The sequence below is a fragment of the Pinus tabuliformis genome, chromosome 4_1 (genome assembly GCF_031772625.1).
Source record: "Pinus tabuliformis cultivar Carrire ecotype Pingquan chromosome 4_1, CPIR1, whole genome shotgun sequence".
Taxonomy (NCBI): Eukaryota; Viridiplantae; Streptophyta; class Pinopsida; order Pinales; family Pinaceae; genus Pinus; species Pinus tabuliformis.
The window spans coordinates 321,045,946-321,063,827 of record NC_142303.1 but is presented as its reverse complement, the minus strand read 5'-3'; positions in this window follow the sequence as shown (position 1 = coordinate 321,063,827).

Below are 17,882 nucleotides of genomic sequence, written 5' to 3'. Positions count from 1 at the left end.
CAATCAATCACTGAAACTCAATAATCAATCTCTGACATAACTGAAACCAAATCATCAATCTCTGAATCAACCATAATTGAACTAATCAATCACTGGAACCTCTTACATATTGAATCAAACATTCACTGGATCTCAAAAAATCACTGAACCTCTAACACCACTGAATCAACCATTCATTAAAACTTAATCAAATTCAACCAATCAACTGGAATAGACAGATCACTATAAATCTGAACCCAGAACACTGCATCAACAACCAAAACCAACTATAACCTCAAAAGCCATGTGTCAGAATGTATAACTCCTTCAATGAAGCCAACCTGTGTGTATATGCTACTTCCTTTAGCCCAACCTGTGTATACCTCTAAAGATGCTGAATCATAAAACCTCTAAACCACAAGTTGTACCAATCAATGACATTCTAAATATCTATTGTCATACTATAGAGTTCTAAACAGATAGCAACAAGGATCACCATTCTTTCTCAGTCAATCAATCAAGCAGAATCAATTTCCTTGTATATTCAGTTCTAGTTTCAGATCTAAGAAGACATCATTGACAAACAACAGTAAAACAGCAGCACTGATCTGATAGATCAGTCATCCCTGAACATCAATATTTTCCTTTGCATACGCTACTTGGAAGATCCAAACCAGCATGTATACACACCTACACCAAAGTGAACCAGCGTATAGATCTACAAATACTTACTTATAAATTCGTTGCACTTCTCGACTTCAGACATACCCAAATCATGACATTTAAGTAATAAAACATGTGTAAACAATCAGATCTAGCCCAAACAATATCATATCATTCAATGATAAGTCATTATGATCCCGATCCATCATTAGATCTCATCCATTGTCAAACACTCAGGTTCATACTTAGTCTAGATCAAGAAAAACATCAGAAACCCATAACATGCATATTTTATTTTGATCTAACATTTCATAAGATATTCTTTGTTTGTGCACTTAGCCCTTTGATCTTCTCCTCCTTATATACTTAGATCCTTTGTTAATACCTCAGACCAATACTTTGGACCAAATACCTCAGACCAAAACCTTAGACCAATACCTCGGACCAAATACCTCAAACCAAAACCTCGGACCAATACCTGAGACCAAAAACCTCAGACCAATACCTAGGACCAAAACCTTGATTTTCCATCCCATACATGCTTTTCCTTCTGTGAAAGTGTGTGCATATGTATACACTTCTCCTATTCCATGAGCTCGCATGTATACACTACATGGACAGGGTGAACCAGTGTATACTTCTTAAACCATTCTCTTTCTTCAATTTCTAGATTCTGATCTATAGTTCTTTGTTCCTTCATCCTATTCTTTTGTACGTTACTTTGTTCCCTCTGAATAGACCTGTTATAATGTGATTTTCCATATTACTTCTGAAAGGATTCCTTTGAACTTCCCTGCATTTTGTCACATATGTAAACACAATTGCCATGCATTTTGTCACATCTGACATTTCTCCTATAGATTCATCTAGTTACGTAGATTCATTTAGTTACCATATACAAGTGAGTTGTTCTGCTACAATTGGGTTTCCATCAAGTACAACACATGCATCATAATGCCAATGATCTCCCCCTTTGGACATGATGGCAACCATGTTGGTATTGATTACTTCAAGTTGTAGAAACTTTTAGAGATGTCAATCAACCCAAAATACTCTCCCCTGTTGACATCAAGGGCAAATGGCAGACCAAGATAATTTCCCCCTTTGAGATCAAAGGAAAAGGGGTGACCAAAATGAGGACTTCCATATCTGAATAACTGAATATGAACATTGATCATGCTTCCCCTAGGCTCATGTTGAATTCTCTGATTAAACTCCCCCTTTATACATGTTGAGATGCACTAAGTTGTCCATACCCCCCTGAGCATATGTAGAGTCTACAAAAATATTTTCCAAAAGAATAACATGACTCTATAACTCAACTATGTGAGTATGACCTTCCTGTCACCAATGAATCATCAATCTCCCTCTTCTACCCGACCAAGTGGGGATATACCAAATTTGACTCATCTACCCAACCAAGTGGGGATACACCAAATGTTTATACATGACTGAAATATAGAAATTATTACATCATCCTTCCCATGCATAGTGGGGGTATAAATTACATCATATGACCAAAAAGGACTCATTAAAAGACTATGACAAACAAAGACATATTATGGGCCTTTATATGACTTTTACATCAAATCATATACATGACATTTATAACAAATACCAAAGATCTAAACAAGACCATGATAGTCATCAGCAACTATCATACACCATATATGATCTGCTCCATAAGCATCTGTCAGTATCATCCAGACAAGCAACCTGTATATGTCCATCATCAGTTCCCAAGATATGAAAATGTAAATATCATCAATCTGTGACAAAGTATGCTACGTATAGGTATCAACTCATCCTCTTGATCTCATCAAGATCAACTTGCTTTGTTTCCTTAGTAGAAAGAGCCTTATCATAACTTTCCATGAATAAACTAAGCATATGTCATATCTCCAGGCAATAAAACAAAATCATATCATAGGTATGTGAAAACACCATATTAATCATCATCAAGAACTACATAATTTTTCCATAAGAACCCTAAATATATCAACCATGTATCATCACTAGGAAACATCCCACATCTAATAAGCATCAACCATGATAATCAACCTATGTGAGTATCAAAAACTATCATCATAGAGTAAGAAGTCGTCATCATTATGTGACTAAGTAAGCCATGTCTTTGAATATCCATGTCTTCAAATAGCTATGTCTTCATGAGACATGCAATAACATCATTTTGTTGGGAAAACAATAATATTTATCAATATGCAACTTAAGTAATCATCCATGTATCCAGCATAATGTGTATCCATCAAAGAGATAGCAATATGTATCTAACAACCCATGATCTAATAGTCATTTGTAAAACTTTCTGGATACCATCAAGAGAAACATTCCTCAATCAATTTATCATGTGAGAGCTAAGAACTATGGGAATCATGTACGCAAACTGCACCATAAGAACTTTATGCATCCTTGAAGGCGTGATGACAGCAACATAAAAGAAATGAGTGACTCATTGTCAAATAATGAAGTTCTGTACTCAAGCTTTGTACTTCTCCTTGTCCTTTTGAAGATTACCATGTAAGCAACATATCATATGTATTGTATGTATCATCAAGAAAGGTTATCCACAATCATCCATGAATCTGATCTGAATAATAATTATGTGGCTCAAACAATATAAGTTTCATCTGAGATTTCATCATAGGAAACTCATGACTACAGCATAGCATGGTGTATCATTTAAACACTTCAACATATCAACATTGATAAGAATCATTAGGTACCAAAGGATTCTAAACATAATGCCAACAATGCATTATTAGAAGCATATTATATTCTCCCCCTGAACCTATGCCACATGTTCACTTTCAGATCTTGATCATTGCAAATATCAGTAAGAATCATCAAGGCATCATCATCAATCAAACATACATCAAGTCATCAACAACTTATGAGCATCAAAATCACTTCTAAGTAACATTCACTGATTGTAGTCATTAATCATCTAGTCATAAAAGATAATTGATAATTTCCTTAACCATATCAGACCCCTTTTATGAGTCTGTCCCACTGCCTTTTCATCAAACCAACGTATACGCAATAGAGCAGCTTCGAACTCGCGTATATACACGACTTGTATTCATGATAACTGTGTATGAGAATTAGAATAATGAAATTACATAATTTTAGTTCCTCCTGAGTCTATTATGTCTGTATACTGAGCTATGCCACATGTTTCTGACTGTACTTCATTCTTCTTTCATACCTTGGAGTGTGATGAAGTTTGATTCTTTTGGTACATTGGCCGAAATTTTCTCCTGCATTGTTTTACTATATGCCCAAACTTATTATAAGCATAACATATTATATGTTTCATATTCCCTTTATATCATTCAATGGCTTTGTGACCAAACATATTGCAAGAAAAACAATATCCCTTAATGCACCTGGAAGCTGATGATCTTTCTGTGTGATAGTTATTGGCTTGAATCATTCTACTTCTACATCTAGCTGCAACATGTACAAAATTATGGCATATAAAACATTAAACATTATTCATCATAGGAAATAATTGATTATCACTTCCATAGTTAGGAGTAAATGATTTTCTTTGAAGTATTTCTTTCCTAGGTTGTTGATGGGGTTGACCTCTTATCTCCTTGTTGAGTATTTCAGATTTGACATTAGAGTTCCTTGCCTCATCTTGTGATCTAGATTCACCTTCAATAGTTTCATGAAAAGCAAGACTAGATTTGATGTCAGGAGACCTTTGACTACTAAGAATATCATCTAAAATCTTAGTACTATCTTGAAATCGTAAAAGTTTATCCTTTTCTTCTAATTTCCCTTTTAGGATATTTATGTCTACCTGATATTGCTCTTCCTTTTCAAGGTACTTCTTCTTCATGATTTATTCAGCTTTTCTTCCTTCTTCCACCTGTTGCCTTAATTTGAGAACTTCATTTTCTTGTTCTTCAAATACTTGGAGTAGTTCTTCATTCTGCTTATTTGAATTTTTGAGATCTTCTTTTAGATAAACGAACGTAGCTTCAAGACCTTCACAGTAGCTGGTTCTTTCTATAAGTTCCTTGGTTGTTGTTTCCTTTTCATTCACTTCATTTCTCAATGATGTCACTTCATCCTGCAAAATTTGACTTTGATCTTCCTTTTCTTTGTACTACTCATTTATTTTGTTTCCTTCCTCCAACTCGGCGTTTAACTTGGTAACTTCTTCTTTGTAGGCACATTCCCTTTTATCAATTAGATCTTTTTGATCTCTAACTATGTCTGTGAGATTTTTAAATTATGCCTCTATTTGATTTCTTTCTCTTGTACCCATAAGAGAAAATTTAGTTGTTTCACTGTCACTTTCATTATCTTCAAATGAACAGAGAAATGTATCACCAAAGAACAACAAATTCGTACCTCATAGTTCTTTTTCTTATTAATCTTCATTCTCAGGTGATTCTGAATCTGAAGAGTTGCTTCCACATAGTGGCCAATCATCTCCCCCACTGTCACCATTCCTTTGAGATGTCTTCTTCTTTTTCGATGCTTTCTTCTTTTGCTTCTTTCCCATTGATACTATGGATCTCCTTCAAGAGATCAAGCTTCTGCCAAAAGACCTACTTTGATAACAATTTTTGGAAATAATATTGAGAGGGAGGCGTGAATCATTGTTTACAAATCAATAACTTTTTCATTTCTATAATCAGATTTATATATGCTACTTTATTGAAGGGAACTCATGTGTGCATGCAACTATTCTTAAGGAAACCAACGTATATCCAGTGAACTTATGATTCATTTAATTCATCATATGTTGATCTTTAATCAGTGCATCTCTAATTTATTAAACATTAAACAGTAACCATGTGCAGTAATAATAAAATAAACCATCACACATAAGAAACACACATGAACACCAAGATTTATGGTGGAAACCCAATGTGGGTGAAAACAAATTGCGGTTGTCATCTCTGTCTTCTTTTAATAATAAGAAAATTTGTTTACAATCTTGTACTGGTGCAGACTCATACTAGTACGCAGGCACCAACCTGCAAAAGGCTACAACCTTCTCTCGTTCTCCATCTTCTACTGGAGGGGAGCTACAACCCCCTAGATCTGGTACTAGGCGATGTGTTTACTAGTATGTAGGCTCCAACCTACAAAAGGCTACAACCTTCACTCGTTCTCCAGCTAATACTCGAAGGAGCTCCAACCCCCTGGTAAAATCACCAGCGACTACTAGTAGGAAGCTTCAAATTCCTCATTGATGGATCCAACCCTCAGTATCCTCCAGGGACCATGTTTCATAGATTTTCACAATGGATACTCCTGGTACACAATACTACAATATGAAGGCCACGTTTCATAAAAATTTCTCACTAGACCCATCAATAACATTGAATCTCAAAATCAATCACCACTGCAATACATCCATCAAATGCATATGCATCAATCAACCACTGAAACTCAATCGTCAATCTCTAACATAAATGAAACCCAATCATCAATCTCTAAATCAACCATAACTGAATCAATCAATCACTGAAACCTCTAACATACTGAATCAAACAATCACTGGATCTCAAACAATCACTGAACCTCTAACACAGCTGAATCAACCATTCATTCAAACTTAATCAAATTCAACCAATCAACTGGAACACACAGATCACTGTAAATCTGAACCTAAAACAATGCATCAACAACCAAAACCAAATGTAACCTCAAAAGTCATGTTTCAGAATGTATACGCTCCTTCAATGAAGCCAACCTACCTGTATATGCTACTTCCTTTAGCCCAACCTACGTATACCTCTAAACATATTGAATCATAAAACCACTAAACCACAAATTGTACCAATCAGTGACATTCTAAAGATCTACTGTCATATTATAGAGTTCTAAACAGATAGCAACAAGGATCACCCTTCTTTTTCAATCAATCAATCAATTAGACTCAATTTCCTTATATATTCAGTTCTACTTGCATATCTAAGAAGACATCATTGACAAGCAGCAGTAAAACAGTAGCATTGATCTGATAGATCAGTCATCCCTGAACATCAATATTTTCTTTTGCATATGCTACTTGGAAGAGCCGAATCAACGTGTATACGCATCTTCACCAAACCGAACCAGTGTATAGATCTACAAATACTTACTTATAACTTCGTTGCACTTCCCAACTTCAGACATACCTAGATGATGACATTTAAGTAATAAAACATGTGTAAACAATCAAATCTAACCCAAACAATATTAGATCATTCAATTATAAGTCATTATGATCCTGATCCATCATTAGATCTCATCCATCATCAAACACTGAGGTTCATAGTTAGTCTAGATCAAGAAAAACATTAGAAACCCATAAAATGCATATTTTCTTTTGATTTAAGATTTCATAAGATATTCATTGTTTGTGCACTTAGCCCTTTGATCTTCTCCTCCTTATACACTTAGATCCTTTGTCAATACCTCAGACTAGATACTTCGAACCAATACCTCATACCAATACCCCAGACCAAAAACCTCGAACCAATACCTAGGACCAAAACCTTGATTTTCCATCCCATATGCGCTTTTCCTTCTGTGAAAGTGCGTGCATATGTATATGCTTCTTTTGTTCCATGAGCCTGCGTGTATATTCTACTTGGACAGGGTGAACCAGCGTATATTTCTTAAACCATTCTCTTTCTTCAATTTATTGATTTTGATCTGTAGTCCTTTGTTCCTTCATCCTATTCTTTTGTACTGTTACTTTGTTCCCTCTGAATAGACTTGTTATAATGTGATTTTCCATATTACTTCTGAGAATTCCTTTGAACTTCCCTGAATTTTTTCACATTTGTAAACACAACTGCCATGCATTTTGTCACATCTGATATCTCTCCTGTAGATTCATCTGGTTACGTAGATTCATCTAGTTACCATATACAAGTGAGTTGTTTTGCTACAAGTCGGTTGCCACCAAGTACAACACATGCATCATAATGCCAACAATCTCCCCCTTTGGACTTGATGGAAGCCATGTTGGTGTTGATTACTGCAAGGTATAAAAACTGTTAGAGATAACAATCAACCCAAAATACTCTCCCCCTTTGACATTAAGGGCAATGGGCGGACCAAGATACTTCCCCCCTTTGAGATCAAGGGCAAAGGGCTGACCAAAATGAAGACTTCCATATCTGAACAATTGAATATGAACGATTGATCATGCTCCCCCTAGGCACATGCTGAATTCTCTGATTAAGTGCCCCCTTTGTACATGCTGAGATTCACTAAGTTGTCCATGCTCCCCCTGAGCATATGCAGAGTCTGCAAAAATATTTTCCAAAAGAATAACATGACTTTATAACTCAACTATGTGAGTATGACCTTCCTATCACCAATGACTCATACATACTATTAGAGCCTGGATCTACCTCAGGCTGAAGGGAGGTAATCCTAGGATAACCACAAACCAAGCTTAACCTGGTAGCTAGCCCTACTAGGTCGGGAGAGGGCTCTCTCCTTGCTCGAACCAAATATCTCGGACCAAAACCTCAAACCAATACCTCGGACAAAATACCTCGGACCAAATCCTCAGACAAATACCTCGGACCAAAAACCTTGGACCAATACCTGGGACCAAAACCTTGATTTTCCATCCCATACGCACTTTTCCTTTTGTGAAAGTGCGTGCATACGTATACGCTTCTTCTGTTCCATGAGCCCACGTGCATACACTACTTTGATAGGGTATACCAGCGTATACTTCTTAAACCATTATGTTTCTTCAATTTCCTGATTCTGATCTGTAGTCCTTTGTTCCTTCATCCTATTCTTTTATACCATTACTTTGTTCCCTCTAAATAGACTTGTTATAATTTGATTTTCCATATTACTTATGAAATGATTCCTTTGAACTGCCCTGCATTTTTTCACATTTGTAAACACAACTGCCATGCATTCTATCACATCTGACATCTCTCCTGTAGATTCATCTAGTTAGGTAGATTCATCTAGTTACCATATATAAGTGAGTTGTTCTACTACAAGTGGGTTTCCATCAAATACAACACATGCATCATAATGCCAACAACTACTTGATATGCTTCGTGGGTTCATCCAACAGCAAGCAAGTCTTCTAGCATGCACTCCTTGTTCATCATGTTCGACGTCGTGCCATGTATCATCCATGTACCTATTTTTGCAATCACTCATGATGAGATGACATCAAATCGAGAAATCCCCTAGTTTACCATGATGCATTATCGTTTGTTTCCAGGTGCAAGTGACCGGGAGAGAGAACAAGGCTCTGAAACAGTGAAGAGCACATGTTAGGCTGGGATACGAGGCTTCCGAGAACTTCCCTACATTTTGTCACATTTGTAAACACAACTGCCATGCATTCTATGACATCTGACATCTCTCTTGTAGATTCATCTAGTTACCATATATAAGTGAGCTGTTCTGCTACAAGTGGGTTTCCATCAAATACAACACATGCATCATAATGCCAAAAACTACTTGATATGCTTCGTGGGTTCATCCAACAGCAAGCAAGTCTTCTAGCATGCACTCCTTGTTCATCATGTTCGACGTTGTGCCATGTATCATCCATGTACCTATTTTTGCAATCACTCATGATGAGATGACATCAAATCCAGAAATCCCCTAGTTTACCATGATGCATTATCTTTTGTTTCCAGGTGCAAGTGACCGGGAGAGAGGACAAGGCTCTGAAACAGTGAAGAGCACATGTTAGGCTGGGATACAAGGCTTCCGGGAACTACCCTACATTTTGTCACATTTGTAAACACAACTGCCATGCATTCTATCACATCTGACATCTCTCCTGTAGATTCATCTAGTTAGGTAGATTCATCTAGTTACCATATACAAGTGAGTTGTTTTGCTACAAGTGGGTTTCCATCAAATACAACACATGCATCATAATGCCAACAACTACTTGATATGCTTCGTGGGTTCATCCAATAGCAAGCAAGTCTTCTAGCATGCACTCCTTGTTCATCATGTTCGACGTCGTGCCATGTATCATCCATGTACCTATTTTTGCAATCACTCATGATGAGATGACATCAAATCCAGAAATCCCCTAGTTTACCATGATGCATTATCTTTTGTTTCCAGATGCAAGTGATCGGGAGAGAGGACAAGGCTCTGAAACAGTGAAGAGCACATGTTAGGCTGGGATACGAGGCTTCCGGACACTGTCAGGAAAGGTTGCACAGAGGCCACTGAGAGGTTGGGTTGATCAGTTCGGGATAGCAGTGAAATCTACGGGATCTGGCTCGGCTGGGAGGAAAAATTGTGCACTTTTTCAGGGGAAGGCAGTGCAGGCAACAAGAGGCACTCGCAGTCAAAACTATGTAGATTTTTAGAGGAGGCAAAGAGTGGGTTGCAAGAGCTTGCTGGCTAGAACTGTGCAGATCTCGGAGTTATTCATGCAAGACATTTTTATGTAGTTTCCAGGCTGAGTGGGGTGTTGGGAAGCTGGTGGACTATCCATGAAAACTGCACAATTTTTAGGAGGAGTAGCAAGCAGGCTGGTAAGGGGACTACCTAATAGAATTGTGTACATTCATGAGATTATGCAGTGAAAGGAAATGGGTGCTTGTCCCTCTTGTCTTTGCAATTTCTTCAGGCAGTGTAAGTAGGAAGGCTGGCAGGTTCTGTACAATTTTTGGGAGGAGTGCAACCCTGGGTCACTCACCAAGTTAAATTATTCAGTTGAACAGTAGGAGGCTTGAAGGATAGGCTCGCGGGAAGTGCAAACAAAGATAACTTCGTGGGAAACTTATGCATTCTTCTAGGTGAGAGTCAATTGGGTTGATTCCAGAATTACGTAGTGCAGAGTACCTGAAGGGAAACCTCAAGCTCTGCATAGTTCTGGGAAACAATGCTTGGTCACTGAGGGCTGAGACTACGCAGTGGAGCCCAGTGGAGGTTCGGATGATGGAGGGTGGTTTGGTTCACAGATTTTTGGAGAAAAATGGCTAAGTGTGTGAGTGAGTGAACTCATTTATAAATGACCTTGCAAACACACACTAAACATGACTCGACGACAAGACACCTCAAACCACAAGACATCATATGCTCAGTGTGACTAACTACGAGACTATCTAATGGTGAAAGAAACAAGTGTGACACCTCGAATAGACCTTTGGATGACTGTGACGACACTTGCGCAACAGTGCTTACAACATTGTGTGTGAGTGCGACAGGTGTTTACATAGTCATAACAACTCATGCACACGAAGCCAAATTTTCAATATCACTAGAACAAGGTCATAACGATGACATGGAAATCAACATGCCAAAGATGACAGTTGGTCAACCAAGAAAAAAGGAAGCAAGATATGTAGACGAAACACATGAAATGAATTTTTTGTGTTTGCACACCTACATGTTACTGAAGACAGGATGATATGAAAATGACAAGTAGTCCTGCAAACTCAACTAAGAGGTGTACTTCAAAAGGTGTTCTTTACATACCATACTTACCCTTGAGATGATCATGCATCTGATGGAGTTTGCATGTGGTCCCGATCTTTTTCCATCACTTGGTCTCTTGGGCCTTCTCCTCAACTCCTTGGGAGTGATCTTAGCATGTCACATTTTCTTGTAGTCACTGAGAGATGAATCAACATAGTTTCAACGGGAAGTGACTGGTGCACGAATGAGGTAATGGGAGGCCCATCTACATAGTTTCTGCATGCAATATAGATAGGTCAGCATGGACAACATTGTGTAGTTTTGATGCACATGACATTATTGCGGGATGGGGGTCCTGGGAGGACACCTCTGCACAATTTCTGAGTGCAGTGCAACCTAGGGAGCTGAGAGGAAATACTGTGCAATTTTTGGATGCAAGGCACTACTGTGGGATGGGTTCTGAGAGGACACATCTGTGAAGTTTCAGGTTGCAAGGCAAACTGACCAGCTGAGGGACAATATTGTGCAATTTCTGGGGACAGCGGATTTCAGCTGGGGAAAAGACATTGGAGGAGACCACTGCGCAGTTTCAGATTCTAAGGGATGCTCGAGTCTCTACGCACTCCAGAGTTCCAGTAGGCAAGGGAGGAAGCTTGATGGTTTTAGAAGCAAAGTTCACAATTCTGGGACACTGCATGAGGCTAACTTTCTTGGGAAATTGGCTGAGTGTGAGATCAATGAAACATATGTAAACATTTGATAAGACTTGACTATGATCACACAAAAACACATAGTGATACAATTTAGACCATCCAAAATGTATTAAAGATACTCTTCTTGATGCAACAACCTTCGTGACAAGAGTGCTTTAAGTGAGTGTGAAACATGTCTATGTGACGATGACAACTCATGTGTGCATGCTTTCCCTTGAAGCAAAACAACATTCCCTTTGCATGACAAAAAACATTCCCTATGCCAAAAGATGGCACATGTTGCATAAAGATGATAACATGAAAAGCTCTTAATATCAAGGAGGAGAAGCTTGAGATCATCAGCTTACCAACAAGTGACCAAGGACGATCGATTGCAGGATCCAAGGTAGGCTCTGAAATTTGCATCTGAGCCAAAATTTTGGAGGGTGGTTGTAGCCGCTACAACATATTCCTAAGTTTGGAACCTAGGTAAGACTTAGGAGTGCAGTCATCTTTCTCCATAACCAACCTCTCTAGAAAGGGAGGTTGGCTTGAAAAAGATGGTAAGGGCTCTGAGTGTGTGGGAATAGGTTGAATGCTGACATCTTATTCCAAATGATTGGGAGTTTCCTGCTATCTTTTCTCCTCGATGATTACCATAGGTTTTTTTTTTTGCTTTTATAGATTTAGTACCCTTCCCGATATTAGTTGAAGGTCATTAACCCCAACTGGCATGGTCTGATAAACATGGAAAGGAATCGGTCCAATATAATGGATCATTTGCACCACTTTTATATTTGGGTTTGGTACTAGTTATGTAGGCAGTTGAGGTGGTCAAAAAGGTGGTGGTAATGGTAATGATGGCATGGCATAAGTTTGTGGAGGCAAGGTTGTTGGAAATTTTGGTTGCGCCATAGGATAAGGTGCATAAGTAGTGGGATATGACTGTGTTGGTGCAAGATAGGGATAATGATAGTGTTGTGATTCTCTCCATCCTTGTTGCCAAGGTGGAGGGGATTGTCCATACTGAAATGATGTCCATGCTTCCAAGGTTGGGATTAATTTACATTCTGATAGGAGTATGGTGGTGCATTATAACCAGAAAAATATGGTGTATTTTCCGGAATCATACATGTACCTACCTAAGGTGATGACTTTTGTACTCCTAGAGCATGCAATGGCTTAGGTTCCTGATGCTTTCCTTCAAATGCTTCTTGCAATCTTGGCATAGAAGGGAATTCCTTGCTAGGGTGTTTTCCTTTACATATCACACAATTATTAGCACTCTTGACATCTACAGGACACTCACGTCAAAGATGTTTTCTTCTACATTTTGGACAATAAATGGACAATTGCTCTTGCTCTTATACTAATTTTTGCTGAAATTTTAAAGAATCTATTTGTTTTCTAACAGTATTCATAATTTCAATTTTCATATTGTCAATTTTATTTTCCAAACAAATAATCATAGCATCCGTAGATCCAAATCTTCTATTTCTAGAATTACTTCGGATTCCTCTACCAGATCTAGATTGATTCCGTGAGAACTTCCTACACAAGTCACAAATCTGATCAAAAGTCTTTTGAGAAATATCTCCTTGTCCTAACAAGTTTAAATTATTTCTAGAATCATGAGTAAGTCCTCACAAAAACAAGGTCCTAATAGTACTTCGATCAAATTTATGTTTCGACCTTTGAAGAATATATAAAAATATTTCTAAATAATCTTCCAAGGTCTCATCTTCACCTTGTGAAATAGTGAAAATATCATCCTACATCTCTCTTGTTTTGCAATATTCCTGATATTTAGTTAAAAACACTCTCTTCATTTGTTCCCAAGAAGCTATAGTATTTCCTCCTAGTCCCATGAACTAGCGTAATGTTGAATCCTTGAGAGTTGTAGGAAATAGTTTTAAATTTTGGGCATCTGAAGAATAATCGTAACTCTTACACAATATATAAAATTCAAATAAAAAGGAATCTTGATCTTCATTTAACTTACCAGGGAAATGTGGGAGAACAGATGGTGGAATGTTCTTCATTTGAACTACTCCATTCAGATCCACAAGCGAGAAGCCAAAGGTGGACTGTTCCTCCATCAATTGATTTTCACAACTCACCTCAATATGATGTTCATTATCTGCCATTCTTCTTCTTCCAATAAGACCACTCTCAATAAAATCTGAAATTTGATTATGGTTCAGATTAATCGTTTGAGTCCTAGTAGTCTCTTTCTTCACTCCCGTTGGTTGTGAAATTCCTGAACTACTGTCTCCAGAGTCCAAATGAACAATACCTACGTGGTGGGTCTGTGTTTGCTTGGACTTTCTACCTACAATAGAAGGCCCAATATGAGAAATTTCTTTTGATTTATCACTATTTCTTTGGCCCTTATTAGGCTTCGGACCCCTACCTCTCCTAGTCATACATTTTAAAGTAAATCAACCAAAAAAATAACAAACCTAAAAAAACATGCTGGAAAAAACTCAATCAAATGTTGCAGTAAAGGAAAATACAACACAAAAATTAATTCAAATAAAATTCCTTCAAACAATAGAAGCACGTTGCGTTGGAAAGAATAAAATAGACTTATCCCTATGCCAAAAAAATCAAAAGTTTTACCAGATTTATTTCAAAGTCTCCCCTGTAATGTCACCAAAATGTTGGGTGTTAGAATTGCAATTTAATTGAACTCCTTCAATACTTTATTTGTCAAACCAGGGCTATGTAATCTTTGAGGCATAGCAGAGGAAGTGCCAAATATTCTAGGATTAACTTATGCAAATCCTACTTTTGATCTACTAATTAAATCATGCAGAATCAATCAAACAATAAATCGCAAAGAAAACCTTTCAGCAAAATGACACCAAGCCACTCTAGGAATTGGATTCAAGAAAAATATTCGCAAAAGACTTCGATAAAAGAACAAAGCACACCTTGCATTCAAACTTAAAATGACTTCAAACAACAAAATTATGTTCCTATAGTCAAATTCCAATGGTCAGAAAATAGAAAGAAATGTTAATCTACTATGTTCTTAAGTCTACTTCATGTACCAAAAAGATCTCATTCATGTAGTAGAATAATTGCATTCATCTACCATAATGGGTTTGTTCTGGGACCAGAATACTCAGTTCCTGTAATGGAACATTCTGCTCCTGTACTCGAACACTCTATTCCTGCACTAGAATACTTTTTTCCTACACTAGAACACTCTGTTCCTACACTTAGAACATTTTGTTCCTATACTAGGACAGATTCACATTCTTCATTCATAGATTGATGTTCTAAAGCAGTAAGAAGAAAATTAACAAATGTGGAAAGGAAAATTTAAGCTGAGCGAAAATGAAAGCAAGCCCGAATCAACTGCAAACTTTCAATAAAAACAAACTCCAAAGGTTCAAGGAAATTCTCACACTTACAAAAATGACAAACTCATGGGTTGCAATTAAAAGATTGATTTTTGAAATATTAAACTTAAACCGTTTATGGATCTTATTCACAGTGCGGTATATATACTCTACATAAGAATAAATTTAATGTAATCACATGAAATTTGTAAACTCAGAAAATATCTTTAACAATTTCCATATATAACAATATTTGATTTACCGTCATTCCTGTATATCTTGATAGCTTAATGTCATACACGAAGAAATAATCACACATCAACACTTCGTGTTCTAACTAGAGTATGCTTCACCATAAAAGAAATAAACAAAACTTAAAGGATGAAAATCTGTAACCCTAACTATCTTCCAGAAACTATTCAAGAAACCTTCTCAGAAAAGAAAAGACATGTTGCAATGCTTCAAGAAAAAAATAGAAATGTTGGAACTACAATAAATAAAAAATCAGCACACAAAGGACTCCTTAGATCTAAGATCACGTGCAAAGGAAGCACAACCACAAGAGATTCACCACACCTACAAGCTCAAGCATAAAGAGATCACTCCTGAGCAAAACAATATTACTGTATCTAAGCACACTGAAATAATAATGGGAAGAATGAGTTAGGTTGGCTGGGCCCTAGCCAACTGGCTCTTTTCCCTTTACGAAAGTTGTAAACTCAAATGAGTGAAGGAATGACTACAAATATGAATAGGAACAACAAATAAGTGAAACCAACATCAACTCCTTCTTTATTCAAAAATCTCTACAAATATATGTAGTAAAACCATAAATCTAGCCCCAAAGGGTCGAGGCGATATGATATTTCAAAGTTTCAACAAAAATATGAAAGTCTCTTCTAGGTATCGCTAATAGAACCTATCTCATAATCCCTAATTTATACATAAGTATTCGGCTCTTGGTCACAATAGATGACCTAATAGGAAAACGCAACAAATCGTTACTGACCTCCATCTTTGGCATCTCTGTAACGCTCCAAGATTGATATAGGAAGTGGAATAAGTCCCCAGTGGTAGGTGCACACCATCCCTTAATAACTATGATATTTTTGGAGTCAATCTGTAGTGAATCAATCAGTTATCCATCTCGTGCAGGACTCCGGCACCAACCAACTCGGACTTCGATTAATGACAATTTTTCATCACAACCTTAAATAAATGAATAATAGATAATTTACAAGGAAATATATGCCTATTCAACCTATTTAATTATTAATAAGTCTATGTAATCCATGTCCAAGAAAATCAAAACAAGGAACCAAGAAACATGTGTAAAAGGCTAAATTTAATTGTAAAACAAGGTTTAGAGTAGCATGATTTAGGGAAAAGGTATGGTTAAAAGAAGATAATTATGGCAACCAACAAATAGTGCTAGGATTTGTAATCTCTCAGGTTACAAAGATTTTCCTCTTCATCGTTTAATAAGAATGTGAAAGGAAGGTCACTATAACCACCAAAGCATCAAAATGGGGCCTATGTACACAAAAAAATGTAGGTATATGAGTTTGTATAGAAATATAGAAACCTCTTCACTCCAAATGATATGCTCCTTTACGCTACCAAGAAAAAGACTTAATTTACTTGATACTCAGTGCTCCTTTACTTAATGACCCAATATATCACCACTCTACCTTTGAGAATGAGGAAACAAAATGTTAGATTCATGAGCTCATTTAAAAGGGCTACATTCAACTAAGACCTCACCTAGCAAGGGTCCAATTATGTTGATATAGAATAAGGAAGGGATATGGAGACTCTATATTCATTATAGATACTTGAACAAAATCATTGTCAAGAATAACTACCTAATCCCACATATTAATGATCTTCTTGATCAACTTAAGGGTGCCAAGTTTCTTAGTAAGATTTATCTAAATTCGGGCTACAACCAAGTTCCATTTGAACAAATGGATGTATGGAAGACAATATTGAAATATAAATAAGGCCTTGTTGAGTAGTTTGTCATGTCATTTGGCTTGACTAATGCTCCAAAAATTCTCAAGAGGATGATGGATGATATCCTGCTTCTATTCAAAAAATCTTTTGTTGTATATTTTGGTGAAATCCTCATATTCAGTAAATCTTAGACAAAACATGTACAACACATTCAACTGGTGCTAAGAACACTATGACAACATAAGCTGTATGTCCACTAAGAGAAATCCTCATTTGGAATTTATCGAATTCGACATTTTGGATACAACGTTGATGAACATCGAGTGCATGTGGTCCTAGCCAAGATCCAACTCATTCAGGATTTTCTAGCCTCGGTGACTCTAATAGAGCTCTATAAATTCTTATGCATCTCTAACTTCTATGTAAGGTTCTTTCTAATGTTATATCATATTTCCTGGCCCTTAAGTCAAGTGACCAAGGGTGGAGTTAAATAATTTTTTCCTAGTCTGAGGCACCATAGAAAGTATTTGAGGATCTGAAACATCACCCTTGCTCTACACCAATCCTCACCTTGCTAGACCTATAACTACCATTTGAGTTTAAGATAGATGCCTTTAACTATGTGTTGATGGTGTTGGATGCCACCAAAATTGTAAGGGGGTCTCCCCAATGTGAACTCCCAATTAGACCTCACACTATTTGGTGTAGGAGTCCCATCTGGGCATATAGTCTAACCATCGTTGGAAGGGTTTCATAGGTATGCCTTGGTTACACACACACAAACAAGGGATAACAACACTTCTTTGGGTAGCAAGTTTGTAGCCTTTGCGAG